Raw genomic sequence first — 25,514 nt, 5'->3', positions numbered from 1 at the left:
GTTAAAAAACTAGTCATCACTGTATTATGATCTCATCATTATTCACTAAGCCATTGCATCTATTCATGGACTTTATTATAAACATCACACGGAATAATAATGAACGTAAATATTTTATTCAATGGACTTAAATAAACGTGGTAGTGTGATTGGCTTGACAGCCACATATATCCATCATAATATACAAGGCGCACAAGTATGTGCAAATCACTATATATTGTGTCTATTTTTATTGTTTTTTCTGTATTTTGATTTTAGGACTCGGGTTAAGTGGCATTATGAGAATGAACCTGCCACTTTAAATTCAAATGCGTCAGCCAATTAGAGAAGGAAACAACATTGTGTGTAGAAAAAATCAAATTAAATCAATGAAAGTTGATCCAACGGTTTAGATTAATGGATCTTCACTTATTAATACTTTTGAGCCTGAAGTGCAATTGAGGTGTTTGTTTTATTGATGCGCTCGTCTCAACCTTCTCTGTGCGATTGAATCATTCGAATCAAGCCTACATTCATGGATAAAAATATATTACTAAATGGGGTTAAAATGGTAATTTTTACCATGTAACCTAAGTATAAAAGCCAAATTTTGCAAAGAGGAGGTCATTCTAGAGGTGGTTCTTCCACAACTGCAAGACAGAGAGGAGCTTCATCCTGGATTGGCTCTATTTGGTATATTTACTTCATTGTACTTGAATCTTAGTGTAATTTGGATTATATTTTAGTGAAGTTTGTGACTTTTCCTCTTGGTCCTGGTCTGCATTTCAAAATCACTTGGCTTGAGCGGCATGTACAAGTCCTTTCTAGGACTGAAAGGAGAGACCCAGAAATTGACCTAGCTACTCCATTTGCACACTAAGAAAAAAATATAATAAGGTTCAATTTCTATGATCAATTAGATTTTTATGATATAATAGTTAGTCCATTTGGTTTCCAAATCCTCCCCAAAACAATCTAAGACAAAATTTACTCATCTACTCCTCTAATTGACCCATTGATCCTTTGTATTGGATCAAAGAAGTCAATCTAGAGTTCTTCATGTCTTCTATTCTTCCCATCTCTTACACCCCCTTTTCTAAAATTTTCATCTAATTAGGGTGATTTTCTCTTCGTTGAAGATTAAATCAACTCTAATTAGGGTCAAATTTTTCAAGTGGATCACTAATTAAATTCATTACTAGCTTCCCTTAGATGATACCTATACTTATCATTATACATCTTCAGTTAAGGTTTTATAAATTGTATTGTATAAGCTAAAATAAACAATGAGAATGGATCATAAAATTACAAAATTTACCCATATTTTTTGGCTTATCAACCATCTTGACCACTCAATCATCTCCGTGAACTTCTTAATGCACCCAAACTAACACTATTTAGAATCCCATGATTATAGACACGTAGGTCATAGTCGAAGTACAACTGTCTATCTATAAGACATCTTTGGTGTCTCAAGTCCAAGGACCACTTACAAAATAGTGATGTGGAGCAACTTGATTTACAGTTCAGTATAATACCATTCAGGGATTTGTACGTATCAATTCAGTGAACTATTTCCACTAAAGAGCACCCAATATCTATCCTTAGTGTCTCCACACTAATGGCTATCGAAACGACCATACCCATCATATGAGTGAGGCTAGATAGTGATATTCTATCAGGATACTTCACTGTCCTTCTCACGTATCCTTTGAATCTGGATTTTTAGAAGATATGCTTAAAGACTAGTGAGCTCCGTATTATGATTTCATCCTAATTCACTAGGTTGGATCATGTATTCATGGAATTCATTATAAGCACTACACACATACTATAATGAATATCTTCTATTAATGAACATGATACGAGATATGAAATGTGTGATTGGCTTGCCGGCCATATATTTCCATCACATTTATCATGTTATCATTGACCATTATTGTTTTTCCATTTTAAATTGGAGTGAGTTGGGGTGTAAACAAAGCATAGAAGGAGATTAAGGAAATGCGCCTAAAGAACTTTGGCCCGGATAAAGTTTCTCTAGGGCTTTCTCCTATTTTATATGTTGGATTTTTTCATAGATTCTCTTATTTAATCGTATTCCTCCTATTTTGACGTCATAAAAACCATTTAGGTGAAAATTTTGAGGACCATGTATTAGTCTCGGTAAGGAATCCAATAGCCAAATAAAGTTTATTCACCAATGTTGGGGACCACTGTTTGGTTTTATAGCCATTGGGTACCAAACTATAAAGTAGGCTTTAGAAGATACAAACGAGTACATATAAAGAAATATATTAACTATCACATGGAACCTATACTGTCACTCATTACCATGTACATAAATTCCTAATAGGGTTACTTATTGTGAGATTACTTATGATATAATCAAATTTCAAACCATAATCAGTCATCCTTGTTGGTATTAATTCTTTGGGAAATTACTATGTGTGCCAAGGATATCATTGCATTGTTATTCTTGAGGTGTCTCCTTAAATACAAGGGCAAACAACCCTACATTGACCAGTAACTCACCTTCATGAAATCTGAGCTGAGATGGTTAGAAATTCTAGGTATAAGTTAGTTGTAGGTCCTAAACAAAACATAACATTCCTTCCACATGATGTCTTTGGTCCCTCGTGGTTAAATACTACTTACATAACTATGATGTGAATTGCTATGGCGATATGTGATGGTTTACTCCTTTGCAAGGAATGAAACATTCATAATATTATCATAGAATCGGACTCACAGGTGTTAGTCGAACTGCTTCATGCAGGTACATGCTCCCAATGGCAACTACACCGTGTATGGCAGGACATCATGTGGTACCGCCCTTGCATAACTAGCGTTCGTCATCAGCTACGAGAAGGCAACCAGACAACAGATGCCCTCGCCAACCACGCGGCACACACGTCACTCCCTTCCTCCTTTTCCCTTTATTGGCAGACGCTCCTTGCGACCGCTAGGGGATGCTATCGCGTCAAATGTCTCAGCTTGTTGAACCTCCGCACGCACCGCACACTTTTAAAGGAGGCCCCGCGGGAGTGGCAGATCGCGAGGAGCACTCTCATAAGCCTAAAAATGCACGTAAATATGTCGTTGATTTGGGGTTACACTTATACAATAAAATTTATAATTTCCCTTAATCACTAAATATGGAATATAGAGTAAGCAAGGGGTCGAACCACAGGGAGGAAACAAATAAGAATTTTTAATGAATTAATTCAAAGATGAATTAATTTTGCAATTATTAAATCTTAATTATTCTTAATAATATTTTTAATTAATCAAAATCGAAATCGATTTTGATTCTAAATATTTCGGTCAGAAAGATCAAGATAGGAATATTTCAATTTTAAGATCAGACTAATTCGGATTACTAATTTCCCAATTATTATAAAATTTTAAGACAATTTTTATGAATTAAAATTGGGAATTAAATAATCAAGAAAGAGATTTTTAAATTGGACTTCAAGATGGATGAATTTTCGAATCAAATTTTATTTTTAGGTTTTTATGTATTAAATCAAATTCCTAAACAATAAAAATCGAAATCTAGAGGGAGAAACTAGACAAATTAACCTAGAGAGAGAAAGTGAAGAATTTGTGGAAAAGATAAAATCCGACCCTAAATTAAAAATCTAATGAAGCAGAAATGTTCAAAATTGTTGTGGAATTAAGGGTATAAAATTAGATATTGAATTAGAGTCAAAATGCAGTGCTAATTTCATTCAAAACCAACTTCTAGGGCATGTACATTTCGCCCATGCCTTGGCGTTTTAGAATCGTTCAAGAAGAAGATTGAAATACAAATCAAAAACTTACAACTTTGAGTGCAGAATAAAGAACTGTTGACTTCTAAAGCATCTTGTGTGTCCTTCCTGGCCAAATTCTTAGAGAGAGCTTCAAAAAGTGATTTTCGCCCCTTTCCAGACCTCCATTTAAAGACCTAGGGTTCTGACGGTAGCGGGCCTGGCGACCGGCCATGGGTGGTCCGATGGAACGAAGCTTGGAGCGTGCGACATCAGTCGACCTTGTTCCCGTTCCTCTTCTCACTCTCTTTTCTTCTCCTTTCTTTTTTTTCTTTCTTCGTCCTCTCACAAGAGGACGATATGGGGACCCTTCCTTTTCCAAAACTTTCAAAGATTTCATCTTCGTAGGGCGCCCTCTCCTTCCCATATGTATGGAGGGTGATGGGCCCTAAGGAGTAACCAAAAGAGGGGGAATCCATTAGGAAAGGGGCCCCCACTTAAGTCCACTAATACATACTTCTTAAAACAAAACAGCAGGAATAAAAGGAAGAGGGTTTGAAGGGGGAAGACGAAACAAGAAGGGCCTTTGCAAGGATAATGGCCGGAGAAAGTCAAGTCTATCTAGATACCTTTCGCCCTTGCCTTGGTGGACCAATCGGGCGGGGCTCGAGCCGGTGGGTGTCGCCGATGATGGCGGGGTCTTTGGCGTCGTCTTTGATGGAGCAAGGTCTTGTTCTCCATCAATAAGATAAGATAGACTCAAGGAAGAAGATGCATTCAAATCCTTAGCCAAGATAGTTGGAATTTAATATGAGTTTTCTATTAATTTTCCAATATAAGTGTCTTAAACAGGAACACTTACTGTATTTTGACAAATGATCATACTGCTAGTCATTCTACTAGCTTCATACTGTTTAGGGATGGTAAGTAACTTATGATAGAGAAGTTCCTCCAAAGAGCTGATAAATTTTTTTGTACATTTTAAAACATACAATGTAACTTGGCCCTTCCTTTCTGGATGACTTAACTTATCTATTGGATTAAATCTATCTGTTATTGGTTTAATAAATATGTTTTATGTAGTAAACTAATTTATTGGACAGAAAAGATTTACTGGTCTTATGGAGCCAATAACTAGACTGGTACACTAGTCTAGAGGGTCATACATTTAAGCTTTATTGCGTATCGAAGGATATACTTGAAGTGTACGTTTGGATTGTAGAGGGAGAAAAGACGAACCTACCCTAAAAATTTCAGCCCAATCGGACGTCTAGATTTCAAGATATGAAGGTTTTAGTGAGGATTAATCTAGGCTGTTAGATTTAATTTATCTCTCCTCCAATAAGTGAGGAAATGGTGCTTTCCTATTGGTTGGCATGAGTATTTCTCATTTACTGCCTTCTCAGATCACATTCTGACACATGATTGTCCTCGTCGTCGGCGTGCAATCATTGGGCGTTTGAGTCTCTTTTGAGTGGATAAAAATGACCCACGTCGCCTTCTTTTATTTAATTTGTGTTCTAGAAAAAGAAAACGACAAAATGAGCCACACTTTTTGACCACGATATTTAAAACTAATAATAATAGTCAAATGGGCGATAAGCTTACCACCTTTATTTATGTTTTACGGCATTGATTTCCGCGTGCATTTAATGCACGCGGCGAATCGACGCTGTTAAACGTCGTCATCATTTTTTTAAAAATAAAAAAGGTGTCGATTTGCGCGTGTATTAAATGTGCGCGGCTAACCGACCAACATGCAAAAGTTCGTGTGCGTCAGTTAGCGTGTGCATTTAATGCACGCGGGTAACCGACATTTCAAGATATATGTATATATTTTGAATACTTTTCGCCGGCTTTTTTTTATTCATTATTATTAAAAACAACTTTTCATATTTATATAAAAATGCATCCATGTATTTGCCCAAATTTTGGGCAAATGACGTGGACGCCCCTTGATATATATATAAATAAATGCTAAAAAATCATATCTTGGCTAAGTATTGGTCAAAACATTATATAAAAATATGGAAAAATCCAGAAAATTTATGAGAGCCCTTATCAACCTTTAGCCAAGTATTTAAAGCCCTGTTAAAAATATTTATTCACTGAAATGAGGTTAAATTCCATGTAATAAAGCACATAAATATAATGTAAAATTCATTAATTAATCATGTTAACTTGCAAGTTATCACACTCAAGGTGGGAGTGCTCACGCCTGATCCGACGATCGCGACAGCGGGGTGGACTGCGCCCACCTCAGATGAGGTCCCTGCCACACACTTCATCGATGCACTTCTTAAAGGCGGGGACAACTCCACTATCTCTCCACCATCATCATGTGGGGGGCTCGTGTCAGGCGTCGACGCGAGCACTTCTTTGAGCACCTGCAAGGTATCACTTATGTATCGTTTCCTTTCCTGCACATGGGCGTGGACGAGTGGGATCCGAGTGTAATTGGGATATTTATACTCGCTCCACGCCTATAAACATAGATAAACACTTCACTTTATAAATAAAATCCCCCTAGGTGGCGTTCAGGGCACGTCTGGATCGGTCTATGGGCACAACCCCAGGGTTGGCCGTACCCGACACTGTATTTTTGGCCAAAAATTCAAAAAAAAACTATGATGTGAATTGATTGATTTTGATTTTGCTACAGTAGCATTTGAGGATTCATCAAGGTCAATTCAATGAACACTTATCGTAAAGAGAACTTGTTGTATGTCCTTAGATTATACACACCTATGGCTACGAGATTGTCAATACAGCTCCTGTAAGAATAATGAGCTATTGCTATTCTATCTAAATATTTTGATGTCCTTCTCAAATATTCTTTGAATATCAATATTTAAAACACATACTTAAAAACAAGCGACCTTCGTGTTATGGTATCATCATAATTTAATGAGTCATAGCATGCATTCATGTATTTCTTTATAAAACATCATGCATGCATTATAATGATATAGTTTATACTAGTAAATACTAAACATTACGTGGACTGTGGGATGGGCTTGCTGATTTTTGGGTTGTGGGGACATGATTATTGTTGCATGAAACAAATTTTAGTGGAGTAGAAGCTAATATCAATTCGTAATTCAGTAGCTTATTGCGTGTATTCAGGGACTTCATTACAAACATGAAACGAGAATAATAATGAATCTATGTTTATTTCAATGAAGTGAATAAACATGGTGGTATGATTGGCTTGAGGACCACATAATATCCATCACTGGTCAAATACAATTACAACATCCTTTGCTTCAGAGAATTCAAGCAGTTTTACTACATATAATTTTTTTAGGGTCACGTATGAAAATAGAGTTAAGTTAGATAATTTGCTTTATGCTAGAGCACTCTATCGGAAGTTAATGCAAATACATAAGGCTTTTGGGGAAAAGGGAGAAATCTCCAATTTTTAGCTTAAAAAGCAGTTATTCAGTTGTGGGCCATGACCTGGCTCTATCCACTAACCTCAGAACTTCCCCAATGGATGGGAATACACATTCATATCAAGGAGTTATCAAAAAATGAAAAAAATATTAAAGAAATTGAGGGATAGAAATTTTGGAGATATAGAAAGAAACTCGAGTAATCATGCCATGTGTAAACATATTTTATAATTTTATTTTTCTTATTTATAGAGACACTTATGAAAGGATTTCCGTGTGATCAAGGCATACTCTGTGACCCAGATTGATATTTATATGTATTTTAGGGTGACACTTGTGAACCCTTGTAAAAAATGCATAATCATGTAATTACACTAGGATCCAAGGCGACTGAGACACACGAAAAGCTTGGAATTCAAGAATAAATTCTCTACAAAATATCCTCTTCATCTTTTTCATCATTCATATCATCAAAGTTACATTCATTTTCTCTTTGTTATTACATTTCACTAATGTTCTCCATCCCCCTACATTTGGGGAACAGTGAATTTGAATGACTAAAATAACACACTTTTTGGAGTAATGAACATAAAATTATAATAGCTTTGAGTTCTTATTTGTTCCGATTGTTTGGTTTCCATCAATTCCTAAAATATAAACAAATAGCTCTGCACCCTGCATTCAAAATTACATCTGTAATTTTGCCTTTTCCTAGCGGTAGCCCAACTAGGCCACCCTAGAGCATGCTTTTAGGGGTTTGTGCTTCGATACTTTCAACTGTGGGTATAAATCTTGGACTGGCCCTAATGGGATACTGATGCCAGACGTTGTCTAGGACGTCATCCAGTGGTACTGAGACGATGCTCGGTTACCTAGATAGTGGTGTCAGACGTCGTCAACGACGTCTCAACGAATAAATTCCCTTGGGGAATGAAACTACGAATGATACGTGCCCTATGTGGACGTACTTGCGGGCCCCGACTCGTTGATGTGTGCCAAACTCCAAGATCCAAAGGGGTTGTCCATATCTATGTCAATATATCTATATCTATATCTATATCTATGTCTATGTCTATATCTATATCTATATCTATATCTATATCTATATCTATATCTATATCTATATCTATATATCTATATCTATATCCATATCCATATATTTGTTTATGTATGTATAAAAGATCTATCTCGATACATATTTCTATAGACATTCAGGATGTCATTCTTTGATCCTTTTTGTTGGGTTTTCGAGAGGCCCAATAAGTTCTTGATCATAAGACGGGATTGCCGAACATTCCCCAGATAGATAGGTCCACGAATATCACAGAAATAAAATAAATATGCTCATCTTTGATGGGTAAAACCTATTGAATTACGCGTAAGCAGTTTGCCACATTACAGCTGTCATTTTATGAGTTCGACACATTACAAGCCTTTCAGAAGACATGTGGAGAAGTTATGGCGGTAAAAGAAACGGTAATATAAGTTTGAGAGTGCGGATCAACTGTCCCCATCTATTCTTCCCTGCGTCACTGTCGCTCTACATTTCCTCTTTCCTTCAATCTGCGTATTAAAAGATGACCGAGTCGGCTAACCGAGTCTAGACAAGTGGTCGACTTGCCCAATGGCGAACCGAGAAGCCCTCCACAAGCAATCTCCGTAAGTCGGATCCCTTCATGATCAGCCTCTGGAAATGGTCGTGGCAATATGTTTCTCTTTCATCTCAATAGTTTTCTTTGTCCTTGTTCTCCGACCGTTCTCTCGCATTATCTTCTGCCTTCAAACTTTGATTTTTTTTAATCATTTACCCATATCTTTCTTTATGTGTCTACGTGACGCATCATAAAATACTGGAGAGCTTAAACTCGCCTTTGATACCTGTTCATAAGATTGAGCAGAGCTTGATGGATTTCCATGCATCATAAAATATCGGTTCCAGGCAACTCTCCATGGAGAGCACCCTTGGATCATTAACAATCAGGTTTCACTCTAAAGCCTCGTTAATCAAGGGTGCTCATCCAGTGATCGCCTCGTTCGTCATCCGGGTCGTCTCATTCTCTGGCGAGCACCGTCAAATATTCCACCAAGGTACCTTTTGTCCTTCGCTTTTTGTTTTTTTCATCAACACATAGGAAGGAATTAGTTATTCAATTCGTCGTTAACTCATTTTAATTAGTTGATCTCACTTTAACCCTGGTTATCGTTTAATTACCAATCGATCTATCTCTCAGTCTCTATGATTCGTTCTTCAAATGATTACAGTTTTTTTACTGTACCTTCACTGCCTTTCTTAAAGGTATCATTCATTAATTTATGGATAGTTGTACAAGATATGCGTACACAAGATACCCACTAGTTTAGATGCAGGCGAACGAATAACCATCTTTAGTGACAAGACATATATACTTTAAAGACTTTGAGGTAGTCATATACTGATTAACCATCGTTTCACGGTCCGGTTTCAACTGATAACCAAATTGCAAAAAGATTTTGACGGACTCACAGATTCACGGGTGAAAGTCGATTGCTTTAACCCTGTCATTAAAAATTAGTAAAGGACAGTCCTGGTACGCATCTTGTTGGTCCCACGCACTTATCGAGTGTGTTAGAAGCCATAGCTGATAGCAAAGGTGCTACACTTCATCGTTAACCAGGATGTTGTATTGCAATCTTAAGCACTTACACATTTGATTCCCAATCCCAACCCTAAATCTTAAACTCGCCTTTGATACCTGTTCTTCGCAAAGCTGTAGAACAGACAGTTCAAGCCCAGAGAGGACTTCAAGTGGGTTCTAAATGTCAAGCCCTGGCTTTCTGATAAGTTCAGCATCGATGTGGAGTTCATCGACTTGAAGGTGGTAAATCACGTACCTCAAGCTCTCCTCGCATCAACCAGTACGTGTTGAGGTTTGTCAGCCCCCCCATTACGAGAATGTGGAGAGAGGGGGGCTTGACTAGTCAAGCCTCAATAATGGAGGGGAAGTTGAAAAGGCTTAACCCTCCCCTCTTGTCTCTTTGTGGGAATATGAAGAGGCTTGCTTGGGGAATATGAAAAGGCTCATGGCTTGTCATATTCCAGACCTTTCACATTCCCTGAGCCTGTACTTGGCCCTCTATATATAGAGGGCAAACCTGTTCTCAAAGGAAAGGCATATGAGTTTTCTATTCATTCTTCTTATCTCTTCCTCTCTTCTCCTCTCTCTCTCCCTTGGTTTGTCTTCATTATTCCTTGGTGGTCACTCCCTTGGCTTGGGAGTTGAAGGAGTTGCTCTGCAGCGCCACATGAGAAGCTAGTGCCCTGCAACGAGAGCCTTGGACGTTGACGTCACGTCGGTGACGTAAGACGTTCTTGTTATCTGTCTCTATACGCCCACACATTTATCTCGTCCGAGTTGATTGTGCATTTCACTGTAGCGTCTTGGGTCGTTGTTCTCTTCAACGAGTTTCAACAGTACGTGGCCTTCTAATGGGATTAAAAAAGACGAGAAATAGCGAGTGACGAGGAAAAAACCTGCATCTCTATCTATATCGCTGCACTTGTACATTTTTTAAGGACTGTTGCCTATGGGTGCCTATGGGTTGATGTATGTCTACCTTTATAAAAATCAATATTATTTCTTTCGGCCTAAATCAAATGTTGATTTTAAACTATAGTGCTATCAGAGTAGAAAGAGATCGAACTACTCGATCAATTTAAGAACAATAGAGACACAAAGGAAGAACAAGAGAGAATATAATTGCGCACGCTGAGAGACGGTTAAGTTTGTTTGGATAGATGTGAAAACTAGAACTTTGTTTAGGTGCAGTGATATCTATCATATAAAGCCTTATCTCATCTTCGCCAATACAGGGCGGCACGCGCAAACTGAGACCGGGCTGGGCTCACACTCACTTATCGGCGACGATGAAGAGAGCCGCGCTAATCACCTTCCGTCAAATGCTCGCTGAGAGCATCAGGACTGACGTCACTATCAAGACCCCAGATGGGGCCATGACCGCCCAGATTGCCGTTCTCGCCGCTCGCTCGCCCGTCTTCCGTAGCATGTTCTCCCACGACAATTAAGAGAGGAAACTTTCAACTATCAACATTGCCGACATGTCCATTTCCGTTTGCGAGGTCTTTGTCCAGTACCACTATGGCAGCGTCGCCGCTGAGAAGTTCCATGCCCACCGCCTCCAGCTTCTTCTTGCGGTGGACAAGTATGATGTGAGCGATCTATGGGAAGCCTGTGACGACAGCTTGGCCGAGGACGTTACTATGGGTAACGCGCTGAGGAGGTTGCAGATGGCACATCTTTATCAGCTTCCTGTGCTGAAGGACGCATGCATGAAGTGTCTGGTGGAGTTTGGAAGGGTTTGTGACCTAGGCGAGGAGTTGGATGAGTTCCTTCCCACCGCTGACAGAGAGCTTGTGGCAGATGTCTTCAACCACGTTCTAGCCACTTGACAGGGCAGGTGAAAAGATGGAACTTTTGGAACATCCTTAGTGGGTTTTTGAAAGGTTTTGTATACGAAATTTAGTGGTTTAATGACGTTACATGTTGCTTCAAAAGCAGGAAGTTTTTTCCCACAATTTGTCCGCGTATGGACAGACAAATTTTACGTAGTAATCATCTTTCGCTTCTTAGTGGGGACTATTTTTAGTACACAAGGCTTTCAACGGTTGGATGTAAAAAACTGAGATTTTCACAAGACTCTGATGAAAATTGATGTGCAAAATTGGTATATGAATGAAACCAAAGGACTTGAACTTCTATCTCCTACTACACCTTCAAAGGAAGAACATTTATGCATGGCAATTGGCAGGCCTTACATCCAAGAGTATTGACATTAACTCCCTTACCGGCAAACAGGGAAAAAAAGTTTCATAAGTTCAAACTTCTGGATGGCCTATGTGCCCATGCACTAGTTATCTGGTTCACGGTTCTAGAGGCATCCACTAAGGAGAGACACATAATGGCACCTTCTTCCAGTAGCATTGATAAGTTCAAATTTAGGGTTTAAATGTTTTGTTTTAATTATGACTTATGGACCAACAATATTTTTGGAAATATCTAATTATATACTATATAATTAATATAGAGCAAGTAAAGGGTAGACCACTACGAGGTAGAAATTTAATTTCAAATTTTTTCTCACTCTTGGAATGAAGAAAATGAATTTAAAAGTGAGAAGTATAATGTTTTGGTTTTCTGAATTTTGAATTAATTTATCTTATTTCCTACGATTCAAATTGAAGGAAATAGTACAAAGAAAAAACACAAAGTATTTTAAACTAATTTTTCTAATTTTAATTAACACCATGAATCAAAAATAAATATTTTTAGAACTGTTTGGAATTTAATTTATAGCAAAAATCACTAGAACTATTTAGAAGAAGAGTTAGATATTTTTTAGATTTTTTTAAGCTGTCAAATAAATTAGAAATTAATATAATTAATTTTAGGAGTTTTCCTATTTTTGGCATTTTTAAATGTAGAAAATAAAACTTCCTATTTTTATGATTTTTGTTCATTTTTTTCCTGATTTTTATCATTTGTAAATTATAAAAATATAAAAATTACCTGCTCCGACAATTGGCAGTGGTGGCACCGGCGCCGCCGACAGCAGTGGAGCGGTGGCGGCAACTATAGAGCAACATTGGCGGACGTGGACCGAATGGGCTGGCGGGCCTGGTCTGGCCTGTTTAGGCGACATATTGGGTCAGCCCAATTGGTTCAGCCCAGTTGGGTCACCCCAATGGGGTCAGCCCAACTGGGTCAACCCAATCAGGCTTGGCAGAATGGTTAGGAATTAGTCTGATTTGGCTAAGTCCTGCACAGGGCTCTCATGTGCCCTATAGTTGTGTGTGCTACTCATCGCGGATCGGCCGCCAGAGGGGTACCCCTGCTGCACAAATGCCACACAGTAATGCACGACAGCACACGGTGGCGGTGGCAAGGGGTCGGGGGGAACTAAAACTGATTTTTTAATATGAGTTTTTTGGGATTTGAAATGGAAATGACAGAGTATCTTGAGAGCGATAGGAATGGTTTTTTGAGAGAGAAATAATTAATTTTAGAGAGACAAAAGGTCGAAATGAGAAGATAGAGAGAAAATGAAGCGATAGAGAGAAAGTGAAGAAGGGTGTAGACAGAATTTGAGATGGAATTTGAAGGTATAAATGGGGATGATTTTTTACAAAATTATGAGAGATATGGATGTGATGCTGGTCGTCATCGATGACATTGTCTGATGGGTAATTCCCTACGGGGTTGAACTTACGTGATGTAGTGAATGTAGGCAAAAGTATGTGCAGGCCCCGACTCGTGGGGTTTCACCAAGCTCTAAGCTCCAGGATGGGTAACCAGTGACTGGCGGAGATGACGTGGCGCAAGAGCCATAGCACGAGGAGAAGAGGTCCCGGAGTGAGAAATCATGGGTGACACGGCACAGGATGTACGATGTGGCTCGATGCAGGTGGTGCGGATGACCGGGCAAGCAACACAAGTCCCAAGTTGTCAACGGGGGCAGCCGGGTGAGCAGCACAGGTGGCCAGGCAGACCACACAATTGGCCGGGCAAACAGAACAGCAGCCACGCAAGCGGTGTGGGTAGTAGTGGAGGCGCGACAATGGGTGGTGACGCATGTGGTGCGGGTAGCAGTGCAGGCATGACAACGGGTGTTGACGGAGGCGGCGGGGTGACAATGCCGTCGTAGCTGGTGAACGAGCAATGCGGAAGGGCAACAATGGTGCTGTTGCGGGTGATCGGCATGCGACGTGAGCAACTAGGCGGTCACGCAGGTGGCCATGCGATGCTACAATGACTGGCGTTCGGTGCCAATGTGAGTGACCAAGCAAAGATGCGGGCATTCTGATGACAATGTAAGCACGGCGATATAGCGTACGAGTGGGCGGTGGGTGATGGTGCAGGCATGGGGGACTAATGGGCGATATGAGCGACCAGGTAGTGATGCTTGCGACCTGATGTCAAGGCAAGCGCGGGGTGACTGAACAAGTGCACAGGGCAATTGGGTGGCTGTGTGATAGCGCACTCCATCAAAGATCGTCGACGATGTCATCCATGCCGCCCGCCACCGTCGTCGAAGATTCGGTGATAAATGCTCAATTCTTGCTTCTCTTTTTTATTTTTCTTTCTCTCGTGTTTTATGTTTTCCCGTCACGTCGTTGTGTTTTCGTCGTGTTCGCGACTCATCTCGTACATCCTTCGTCATTGTCACAGGGAGGGGCACCTAGTTTTTGCCTTTCCCTCTCGTTTTCTGAAGGCGACGACGTCAACGCACTATCTTCAGACGCGCTGCCACTTTCATCCGAGACGCCTTGCATCCTAACTGGTCATCAATGTCAACTGAAGAACCACCATGATGATGACCACATCATTGCACCGACGACGACGCGCCTCTACTTACGCATGACATATCCCGCGTCATTACACGTCGCCAATGACAACTACAGAACCATTCGTGACGTGACTAGTCGACACGTCGCCTCGTCCTAGACAGTTATTTTTTTTCTTATTTTCTCTTTCCTCCAAGGCCTATATGTAGGCCAATGTTGCAAAAGAATACTTAGTAAGTTTATTTCAAGAATTGGAGTTTTTCTTCTTGGAAGACTCGCCCCATCCTCCCTGTCCCATTCCGACCGCCGCCTCCGCTGATCGCCACCGTGCACTGCGCCCTTGGCTCCTGCCCTGCGGCCCGGCCGCCCGCACCCAGCGCTCTAGCCTCCGCGCCCCTGTTCCTTGGCTGCCTACGCCCTTGGCCACTGCCCCACGCCCAGGACGCCCCGTGCCCTAAGCCGCTGCCCCGCGCCAGGCCACCCTGCACAAGCATACGCCCTACGCAGGCGCCCGCCCGCCAGGCCGCCTGCACAAGCGCTCACTTGCACAGGCTGCCCATCTACACAGGCGTCCGCCTCGCGCAGGCGCTCGCCCCACGCAGTCGCTCACCCGCACAGGCCGCCCGCCTGCACAGGAGTCTGCCCCACATAGGTGCCCGCCTGCACATACGTCTGCCCTGTGCAGGCGCCTGCCACGCCCCACCCGCTTGTGCCCGTAGAGTCCCCGGCCACCAGCCCGTGCCCGCCGTCCCTCGGACACCCTCCCAGCCACTAGTCGCCGCACATACCGTTTAGGTGTCGGGGCGCTGCCCCGCACCCCGCAAGGGGGTGACTCCCCCCTTGACTTATTGCCTACTGACCGCGAAGTTGGATTCGCGAAACCCTGTCAAAGCGCACGTCATTCGTCCCGCCAATGACGGATTGAGAATTCCCCGTAGCCTCTTCACGCACTATTGAGTGCCAAGGTACTTCTACACTCTTTGGTGACGTGTTCTTCGTCCAGTATTCTTCGAGTGTTCATCCACCGCCTTCGGATTAGATTTGGATTTTGAATCTTCAAGCGAATAGATTGAATAGGCCTTTGAATCTTCTAGCAATCGCCCTTTCGAAGTTATTGATTTTGGTGCTTTGCATCACTATAATGCTTGTAAGACAGTACTGCCCCCCTCGACGAGGAGAGGGACTGCACCATCAGTATTTTCACCAGATTTAGTTTTCGAACCCAACCGTGGGTTTTGTGGTCTGTTTTATTCCGTCGTCTCTAGTCGTCTAGCATCCAATTCACGTCATCACCTAGTTCCGTCACATTTAGTCATCCTGCATCATTTTCTTTTTATGCTTTCCTTTCTTTTCTTTTGTAATGGGTGAGCCCATTTATAGAAGGGCTCCCCTAATGGACCTATTTCCCCCTTCTTGACCCATTTCCCCCTTTATAAGGGAAGAGGGGGCGCCCTAAACAGGCAGACCAGGAGAGATCAACAAAGGAATTGACGTTTCTTTTTCTGGTCTTCCTTCTTCGCTCAAGAGAAGAATACAGAGGAAGGAGGAAGAGGGAGTGGAAGGGAAGAAGGTGGAAATTGAAGGAGGGGGGGTCTTGACGCTACCCTACCCCATGATTTTGCTCTGATTGTGAGCATCGTCGTCCCTTATTTTTGGGCGGCCAATTCTCATAGTCGGAGCCCCCATTCACGCATGGGCACTCCACCGTAGGGAAGAACACCCACGGCTGCCATCAACACCAGCAATGGTTAAATAGCTGCCCCGCCGGTGGGCGATTTGCTAATTCCAGCACAAACTACCGCTAAGGCGATCAACTTCACCCCGCGCAGTCATACCCGCCGCTCTGACCGCTGCAAACGACGTTGGTCAAGTTCTTGGTCGACGCTTCCCCGTAGTGGTCAGTCCTGGTGATTTTGTGGAGCAATGGTCATCTCCGACGGGATTGCGCCTGATCCTTGGACAACTTGACCGGCCAGGCCACGCTCAGTCTGATAGACTCAACGGGTTCGCCGATCGAACGGAGCTCTGCAGGCGTCGACCAATTTAATCTAGAGAAGAAATGATCCGCCATCGAACGGGCTCCCAGGATTTGGTGGAGGACCCCACGCTAGTGTGAAGAAGCCCGTCGCCGGTAATTGCAGCTGTGAGAGCACCGCAGAAGTTTGACCGACATCAGCTAGTCGATCTTCCGTAGTGTCGATCAGAATTCAGACGTCCGCACATCTCTAGAGGTGCAGCTCCACAGTCCTGATCGGTGACGATGCTTTGCTGAAGCCAGGCCCCTCTCTGGTCAGCCAGGGTTACTTTCTTCACCCGAAATGAATCGAGAGTGACCGCACGTCCTGCCCATGGCCCTGATTGTTAGCCGCCAACTTTTGACCACTTCTCGGGGGTCATCATACGTGTCGTCGACGTGCCAAGCCGCAGCTCGCATTGCCTAACTGAATTTGCCCGCGCCAGTTCCCCATACGGGTGCTCCTGGAATTCAGCATCACACTTTAGTCAGTTCATCTCGGCCCCGACCACGATCCGTCTTCCTCTGAGCTTTAATAGTGCTCCAGCATCATCATTGCTCATGGAGGCGCCGCCGCTCTTCGGCGCCCCTCTACCACACCCGCTTTGACCGCTGCCAACCGTCGACGAATCCTGCACGACGAGCCACCACCGATGAGGTACAAAATCCTTTCCCGTCGCTCGTTTTATTTACCTTTTGCAGTAAATTTTCTTTTTGACTACACCGCATTCGGGCTAGGTAGGTGAGAGAGGTATTGGAGCACTACAACATTTGAGTGTCCTACCGGTGTGGACAAGTACATCCGTTATGTGCGAGCCCTACAGAGAGATTTCGTTCGGTTGTCGACGCCTTCGGCGCTCGGACGAGGTTCAAGAGGCCACCGTCGTAGTCACTTGGCGACCGCGTCCAAGCTTGGAGCTCGGCGCCTCCCTCGAGTTGGAGCCTGCATGTACGACACGTAGGAAATCCATTCATCACGTCATACTTACATAACCCATTAGGGCTGCATCCATCGGACGATGATGCCGTCGGCGTTCGATACCCTCATCCCTTATCGGTACCGAGCCATCATACTCGCTGCCGACCAGACGAGGTTCCCGATGACGTCCGACATCATGGTGCAAGCGCGGGTGATTTAACAAACGTCACGAGCAGGCAAACAACGGTGCATGTGTGGATGGTCGAGCAAGCTCTCGGGGCGATCGGATGGTGGTGCAAGCACGAGCTTCCAAGCAAACATCGGGAGAGGTCGGTAGAGGTGCAAGGGCGGGTGACCTAGAGAGATCACAGCCGGAGCCGAGGGCTTGACAAGTGGTGGCAGTGCGGGGTGGCTCTTCTTCCCCTCTCCTTCTTCCTCTTCTTCTTCTTTCTCCTCAAGAGACCAGAAAAAGAATGAGAACTTCAAATTCAACAAAACAGTCTGGTCTAACCCTAAGGTGGGCGCCCATCATCCCTTATATAGGGGTCATGATGGGCCGCTTATGAGGAGAACAATATGGGGGGACTTTAGCATGGCCCCCTTTTTTTAGACAAAACAAGACAACACGAAATACAACAACACAAAAACAAAACACATGATGAACACACGAACACAACAAACATGGTAAACATGACAAACACGTAGACAAACATGATGAACATAAAAACCATTTGAAATAATAAATATGATAATTAGATAATTTTTTATGATTTTTTTCTAGAGCTAAACGAACTCGAAATTGATTATATGAATTTTAGAGATTTTTGCTATTTTTTTGCAATGTTTAAATATATAAAATTATTTATTTTGCCTTTACGGCGATTGCCACCAGCCACTGTGGCCAACAACAGCGACGGAGGGTGGCGGATACCCATTATTGGGCCTTTGGGTTGGCAGGCCTGGTTTGGCTTAGTTTAGGCTGGCCCAACCAGTTGGACCCACTTCGTCGGCCCAATTCAGTCCAGATTTAGCCGATTTTGACTGGAGGGTGGAATGGCATGCCTATCGCACACGCGTTGCATAGCAGCATAGGATGACGGTGGTAGAGGAAAAATCTGAATTTTTTAGTGTAAAAGTAGGAATTATTGTGCCAGATTCTTGACAAATGAATTAGAAATATGACAGAGGGTGGCTAGAGAGAAAGGGACATATTTTAGAGAGAGAGAGAGAGAGAAACAGACATTAGAGAGAGAAAGTAGTCAAAATGAAGAGATAGATAGAAAAGGAAGAAATGGTATAAGAGGTATTTGGAGTGGAATTTGAAGGTGAACATGGTTGGGTTCTTACAACATTTTGGGGGAACTAACGAGAGGTATGAATGAAGGTTAAAAGAGAGAAATAGATAACTATAGAGAGAGAAAGTAGGGAAATCATGCATTTAGAGTGAGAAAGTGATGGAATGAAAGGGGAAATGGATAGAGAATGTTGGGAAAAATGGAAATCTAAGATTCTCTTACCTTAATGCAAGTCTATTGAGCCCTCAATGTTTCCTCTCAAGTTTGGATCATTATACTTTGCCAGGATCAGGCACTTTTTAACGCAAACAAGAGATGATATTAATTGAAAACTCAACAAACTTACATCAAAAAGGTTGAGCAACCTGGATTCTGAAATATGCGTCCGCCTTTTGAAGGCCCACAACACATTACACGATTTCAAGCCCATTTGCAGAATCATTGAGCTCCCAAAAACTCTCTAACTCATTGATGCAGGACGACGTCTGTGACATCGTCACGAGGGGTACCAAGACGATGCTTGGATACTGGTTTGATGCCGGACCTCGTCCGATCGGATATGAATCTACGGAGATGCAACTACGTGATGCGAAGATTCATAGGCGAACGTACGTGCAGGCCCTGACTCGTGGGGTTCGCCTAACTCTGGGCTTCGGGGCGGGTGACTAATGACAGTGATGGTGACCTACTAACCCTCGTGATGGCGACGACGATGTCTACGGCGCTAGACGGATGGAGTCCGTGGGTGCTCTCACATAATGGATGACCTTGGACCGTACCTAGGGAAGACGCTCAATAGATTATCTCGTCTCCATTATCCTCTCACCTATTCTATCCTGAGCGCGGTGGAGTGTAATTGAAACATATACAACAATAGATAAATTAACTCAGCGAGCTAGGGGAGCAAGGTACCTCTCTGGTTGTGTCGTTCAGTTGTCGTAATATTCCTCAAAGCACTAGACGGTGCAGGCAGGTTAGACAGAGTCGGTAGCGTGGGCGGTGATGACGGCGGCACAAGCAGCAGCAACGGTGGCGCGTGCTACAGCGCGGCATTGATGGCAGCGTGTGTGGTGGCAGGGCACAGAGGGCAGTGGCGACGGCGCCATGAGCGACGGCGCGGCAAAGCGGCAGCACGGGCGGCGCCATGGACAGTGGCGATGGCGGGCAACGATGACTGTGGGAAACAATGCCAGCGGATGGCGCGTACGATGCGGCATGAACATAGATGATGCGCCGCAGGCACAAACACGGGTGGTGCGATGCAAGTGGTGTAGGCCAAGGGACGTGGCTAGAGGCAGTGGCTGTGATGGGCCGTTGCCGAAGATCGCGCGACAGGGAAATGCCAACGCGGGAAGGGGGGGGGAGGGGAGAAGAGGAGCAACGATGGTGGTCTGATGGCACGGGCGGCGCATGGGGCCACGCGGTAATGTCGTCGCTCTTCGTCAGCCATCTACACGGACTTGTATCCCATCAGGTTGCATGACTTCGCTTGCCTCTGTTGTTTGAATCCGTCAGTGTTGACCTCATCGGGTCCCCGCAGGGTCCAGCCATACTACTTGAGCCTCCTTGCCATCTTGGGCCTCCCCATATCATCCTCTACCGCATTCTCTCATTCCATCCTCCACCACTCTTGCATTTGACACTAGTTGAGCCGTCGTCATATTCTCCGGCTCCTCTCTGTCACACCTTCTCTGACTACCGCCATCGACCACTCTACACGATGAGCCGCGCACCGATGAGGTACACTGTCCTCTCCCCCCACTCGTTTAATTATCACTTGAACTACGCTTTCGTATTGACTCCACCGTGCTCGGGCTAGGTAGGTGAGAGAGGTAATTGAAAGAAACTACAACATTATTGAGTGTCTTACCAGTACAGACCAGTTCGTCTGTTATGTGCAAGCCATATGGGTTGATTTCGTTCAGCCGTAGATGCATTGGTCGCTCCAACGAGGTTCGAGAGGCGACCATCACTGTCACCCGGTGACCCCATCCAAGCTCGGAGCTCGGCACCTCCCTCGAATCAGAGCCTTCACGTACGACACGTAGGTCACATCACTTGCATTGCATTGTAGTTACATCAACCCAATTATGGTTTAGTCATCGGACGACGACACCATCGCCGTTCGACACCACTAGCTTAGTACTGAGCCATCATACTCGGTGCCGACCAGATGACGTCCCCGATGACGTCCACCATCAATGTATCAGTCTAGTTATTGAATCATGGCTCAATAACCTTTATTCAAATTAGTTAATATCAAATCGGTCTAATCCAATCAATAGGTTGAGTCTTGAACACATGGGATGACAAGCTACACCTCTTGCTCTAGAAGAAACAAAGGAGTGTCTATCGACTCACTCGTTGAACCTGTTCATCATCTTTTACTATTCATGCATTGTTTCTCATCCACTTTACACTCCTAGGATGACTTAGGGTATGGGAAACTGTGAAACCCCTAATCGGTCATCCGAGTTAGTACTTATGCATTCATAAATTATCATAGAACTCTTCTCTGATATTTCACTAGCTATCCCAAGGACTTCTGAGAATCATCTTCCTTGATTTGTCACTTCTTATACTAAGGTGGACGAACCCATCTTGAGAACTCAATCATCTTCGTGAACACAATTCAAGACTATTTTAAATCCCAAGATTAGCGACTCGTATGTCATATTCAAATGTACGATTAACCGTCCACAAGACGTCTTTGGTGTCTCAAGTCTAAGGACCACTTATACAACCATGATGTGAATCTACCTAATTGATAGTTTAGTATAATACCATTCAGAGATTCATATGGATCAATTTAGTGAACTCTTTTCACTAAAGAGCACCCAATGTCTATACTTATTGTCTTCACACTAATGGCTATGGGACTGGCCATACTCATCATAGGAGTGAATGATGCAGAATGACTAAGGGATGACGGGAGCGGTGACGACGGGTGCTCGGTACCGGGATGATTAAGGAATAGGCAGGACAAATCAGATCACAAATCACACGATCGAATTCAAAGATTAAATCCAATGAAATAGTGGTGGTGCAGCCCCTTTCCTCGTCGAGGGCGAGAGTATTGTCTTCAACCACCGCGGTGATGCTAAGCACCAAAATCAATAAATTTGAACAATCGTCCGCTTGAAGATTTAAAACCTATTCAACTAGTCACTTGAAAATCCAAAATCCAAAGCAAACCCGACGGCGGTGGATAAAAGCTCGAGGAACACTGGATGAAGAACACGGGACACCAAAGAGTTTAGGAATACCTCAGCACCGAATAGTGCGTGGAGAGGTTTCTTGAAATTCTCGACGCGTTGTTGGCGGGACAATTGACGTGCGCTTCGACAAGATGTCGCGGATCCAACTGACCGGCATGGCGGCCTGCGCGGCCGGTGTCTGTGCGGCCGGCTGGCGAGGCGGCCTGCGTGGGTGACTAGTGCGGATTAAAGAACCTAGGGCAATGATCAAGGGGATCCTCTGGCGATGGCGGCAGTGGAGGTCTGAGGAGGGAATGGACTAGGGAAAATCTTCTAAGAAGTGAACTTCAATTCTTGAAAATAAATTCACCAAATGTTTCTTGCAACATTGGCCAACATATAGGCCTTGGAGGAAAGAGAAAATACGAGAAATGACATAAAATAAAAGTGGACGACGTGTAATCATGTCACGTAAAGGGGCAGTTCTCATCTGTCATTGATGATGTGTCATATTGTGTGATGGGGTGTGTGTAGGTGGAGACGTGATTGATGCCTGTGCGTTGACTTGGTCATTGTCAGGTCGGTTTTGTAACTGATGTTAGCGACGAGTCATGATGCGGGACGTCTCGGGAGATGGTGGCGGCGTGTCCGCAGAAGGTGTGTTGACGTCGTCGCCACCAGTGAAGCTATATAGTGTTATTCTATTCAGATACTTCCTTATCCTTCTCAAGTATCCTTACAATTAGAATATTTAGAACACATGCTTAAAGACAAGTGATCTGTGAATACGGTATCACCATAATTCAATAAGTTGGATCATGTATTCATGAACTTCACTATAAGTATCAAATGTGCAGTGTAATGAATATGTTTTATTTATGAACATGGACAGAGATGGAAGGTTTGAGAAATAAAAGTGAATTCTTCTAAATACTTCTAAGAATCCTCTTGATAAAAACCATGAAAAGTAGGAAGAGATTGAATTATATGATGATCTATTTTAAAATTTGACCCTTCAGCAATCGGAGCATTAATTATCGTTAAGGGTTCACATCCTAGAAGTGTAGAATATTCATTTAACCTTTGTCTTGTGTTGATCGGTCCTAAATTCTCAGTTATATCAACATCTTCCACATAATCATTTGTATCTCTATTATTGTAGGTCCCCCACGTTCAACTTCATAATGAGGTACATTTGCATTTCTATTGACCATTCAAGTAGAATTTAAGGAAAGTTCTAAACTAATTATCCCAACTAAAAAATGGACAATATTATCCTAAAAAACATAAATTTAATCACGAAATTATATTTTTAGCTTTTTTTAAATCTAAAATAAATAAATAAACAAAAGAAAATCACCAAGGAAGAGAGTCAAATCCCTAATCATAATTGTTCCCCGGAAGCAGCGCCAATTGATAGACTCAAAATTTGGTAAAAATGACGTCGTAGAGAATTTGATTTTAATCAGTAAATTTATAACCGATGCTCATAAATAATTTAATTAATTAGTGATGAGTGCGGGTTGTCTTCATAGGGAACGGATATTAGGGAAAATATGATCTCACTAGGGTGAAGCAAATATGAGAGGACTTATGTATAGGATATAGAATGAGTGATAAAAGTATATAATAATATGATAAATGGCTAGTTAGGATTTTACTAATTTGGAATGAAGATGGATAAGAAAGGGGAGCAAGATGCGATCGTTATAATGACATGATAGGTGGTGTAAACGCAAGTGATAAAGATGGCGAGAATGAGGTAGATCTATGGTAGAAATGAGACACGTAGTAATATGTGTTGGTTGAAATAGAAAGGAGAGATATTTGTGTGGAGATCGTCACAGTTTAGAGAGAACATGAACGGAAGGTCAAGGTGAGGATAGGTAAGGGATGATGACGTAGTAGATTGAGGATGATAATGGATGAGAGTGATAGATGGTGAAGATGGATAAAGTAATAAAGTGTGTTCGAAATGATTCAATGTAAGGTGAAAGGCTAACCTTACTGATGGAGGACTATCGGGAAGACCAAGCTCAAGCTCATCAGCAGCCGCGTTGTGGAGCCCGAGCCGAGGTAAAGGACTTGAGCTTCAAGTAGACGGCTTGATGATCGGTCCCGATAGTTTGTTTACTTCTGTGTTTTGTCATTATGGACCTTTTTATGGGCCCCCATGTTTCCGGCTACGTGGTCTTTTTTTTTCTCATGTTTGAGTTTCATTTGGACCATTAGGGGAATGTCTTTAATGGTCCATTAGGGCAACCACCCTTACCTATATAAGGGATGGTATGCCCCTATTTATAGTTGGACTTCTTTGTTGAAAATTTGGAATTATTTCTTCATGTTGAAGTTCCCTCCTTCTCCATGGAGATTACAGTCATTGTTATCTAGAGTAATTAGGAGGAAGACATCGTCAAACGACCGACACCATAGCCACCGCCAGTTCACCACTGTGAAGCATTATACCATTACCGGAAGAACAGCCGCCGCGGCCGCCGTTGTCGGCACGTGCCGACAAGACCATTCGGTCTAGCCATTGCTGTTCTGCATGGTCAATCTTGCTGCCAGATCCGCCGTTCGAGATATCAGCGTTTGGGTTTGTGAGACCAACTGTGGTTCTTCCCGGCCAACCGTGGGCCACCCAGTTGCGGATTCATCACCAACAGATACACACGCACGAGTCACCATGCACCACAGTCACCGACGCTTGGTCCGCTGGTCCATCGCCGTCGCTCAACTGTTGATGCCCCCCCCGTCACATGATGGTATTGTCGACAACTTCCACAGGGTCACTGCCTACGCCCACGCCGCCACCAACCTCAGCCACCAGGTTGCCCTAGACGCACATTGAGTTGCGAGCGAGGACCTCCCCCTTTGGTCTAATGATCGTGACCCCCGGCCATTTTGGGCGACCCTCTCTAGTGCCCTAGACTGCCATCAGCCTCAACTTCCTAGCCTCCCTCGCTGCTCCCTCGACCTGCCCTTGTCAACCCTCTATACCTTCGTCTTCCACTGCCCTAGGCGCCCCTAATCCGGCCCTTCTTTCCCCTTGGTACCGCCAGCGCCATCCGCTCCTTGTGCCCTCATGGCAACACCACCACCGCGGTGGCCCTTCCGGCCGCCAACCTCAATCCACGTGTATATACTACAGGATTGGCTGTCCCGTCGCTTGACATACTCCAACCCATCGCGCTGTCGACTGAAGTGACCACAACAGGTGCCTCTCGGCTTCCCGTCCCGCCCTGGCACCCAACCAACCATTGAGCGTACTGGTCAAGACTCAACCGCCCGTCAAGCCCACTTTGTCACACCATCTCCTCCTCTTATTTCAAACTTAATTATTTTCTCTATTGTCGTCTTTGTTCAACCTTTGTCTGGATCTTACTATCATAGGGCTAGCTACCAATACGAGAGTTAGCAATTTCATTCCTAGGTATTGGATTGGGTTTGTTAATGACTTCGGCTGTGGACACCTTTGGGTAGTGATTACCTCCCCACTTCGTTGGTGTTTGAGTGGATCTGTTGGGTCATTCAGAGTCTATCTGGCTCCTAGACCCCTCTGTTGCCAAACGGGTCCTACCATCCAAGTTGCAGACTTCCGATGTGAACTTCGTTGAATTA

At 43.4% G+C, this 25,514-nt stretch overlaps 1 pseudogene; it reads left to right on the top strand.

The window, feature by feature from the left end:
* Nucleotides 1-11,225: 11,225 nt before the first annotated feature.
* LOC144708250 (BTB/POZ domain-containing protein At1g55760 pseudogene) lies at nt 11,226-11,576 on the top strand (annotated as a pseudogene).
* The last annotated feature ends 13,938 nt before the right edge of the window (nt 11,577-25,514 follow it).

Source organism: Wolffia australiana, chromosome 10 (genome assembly GCF_029677425.1).
Source record: "Wolffia australiana isolate 7733 chromosome 10, ASM2967742v1".
Taxonomy (NCBI): Eukaryota; Viridiplantae; Streptophyta; class Magnoliopsida; order Alismatales; family Araceae; genus Wolffia; species Wolffia australiana.
Note: the sequence above shows the minus strand (reverse complement) of the source record. Positions and strands in the feature narration are given on the sequence as shown.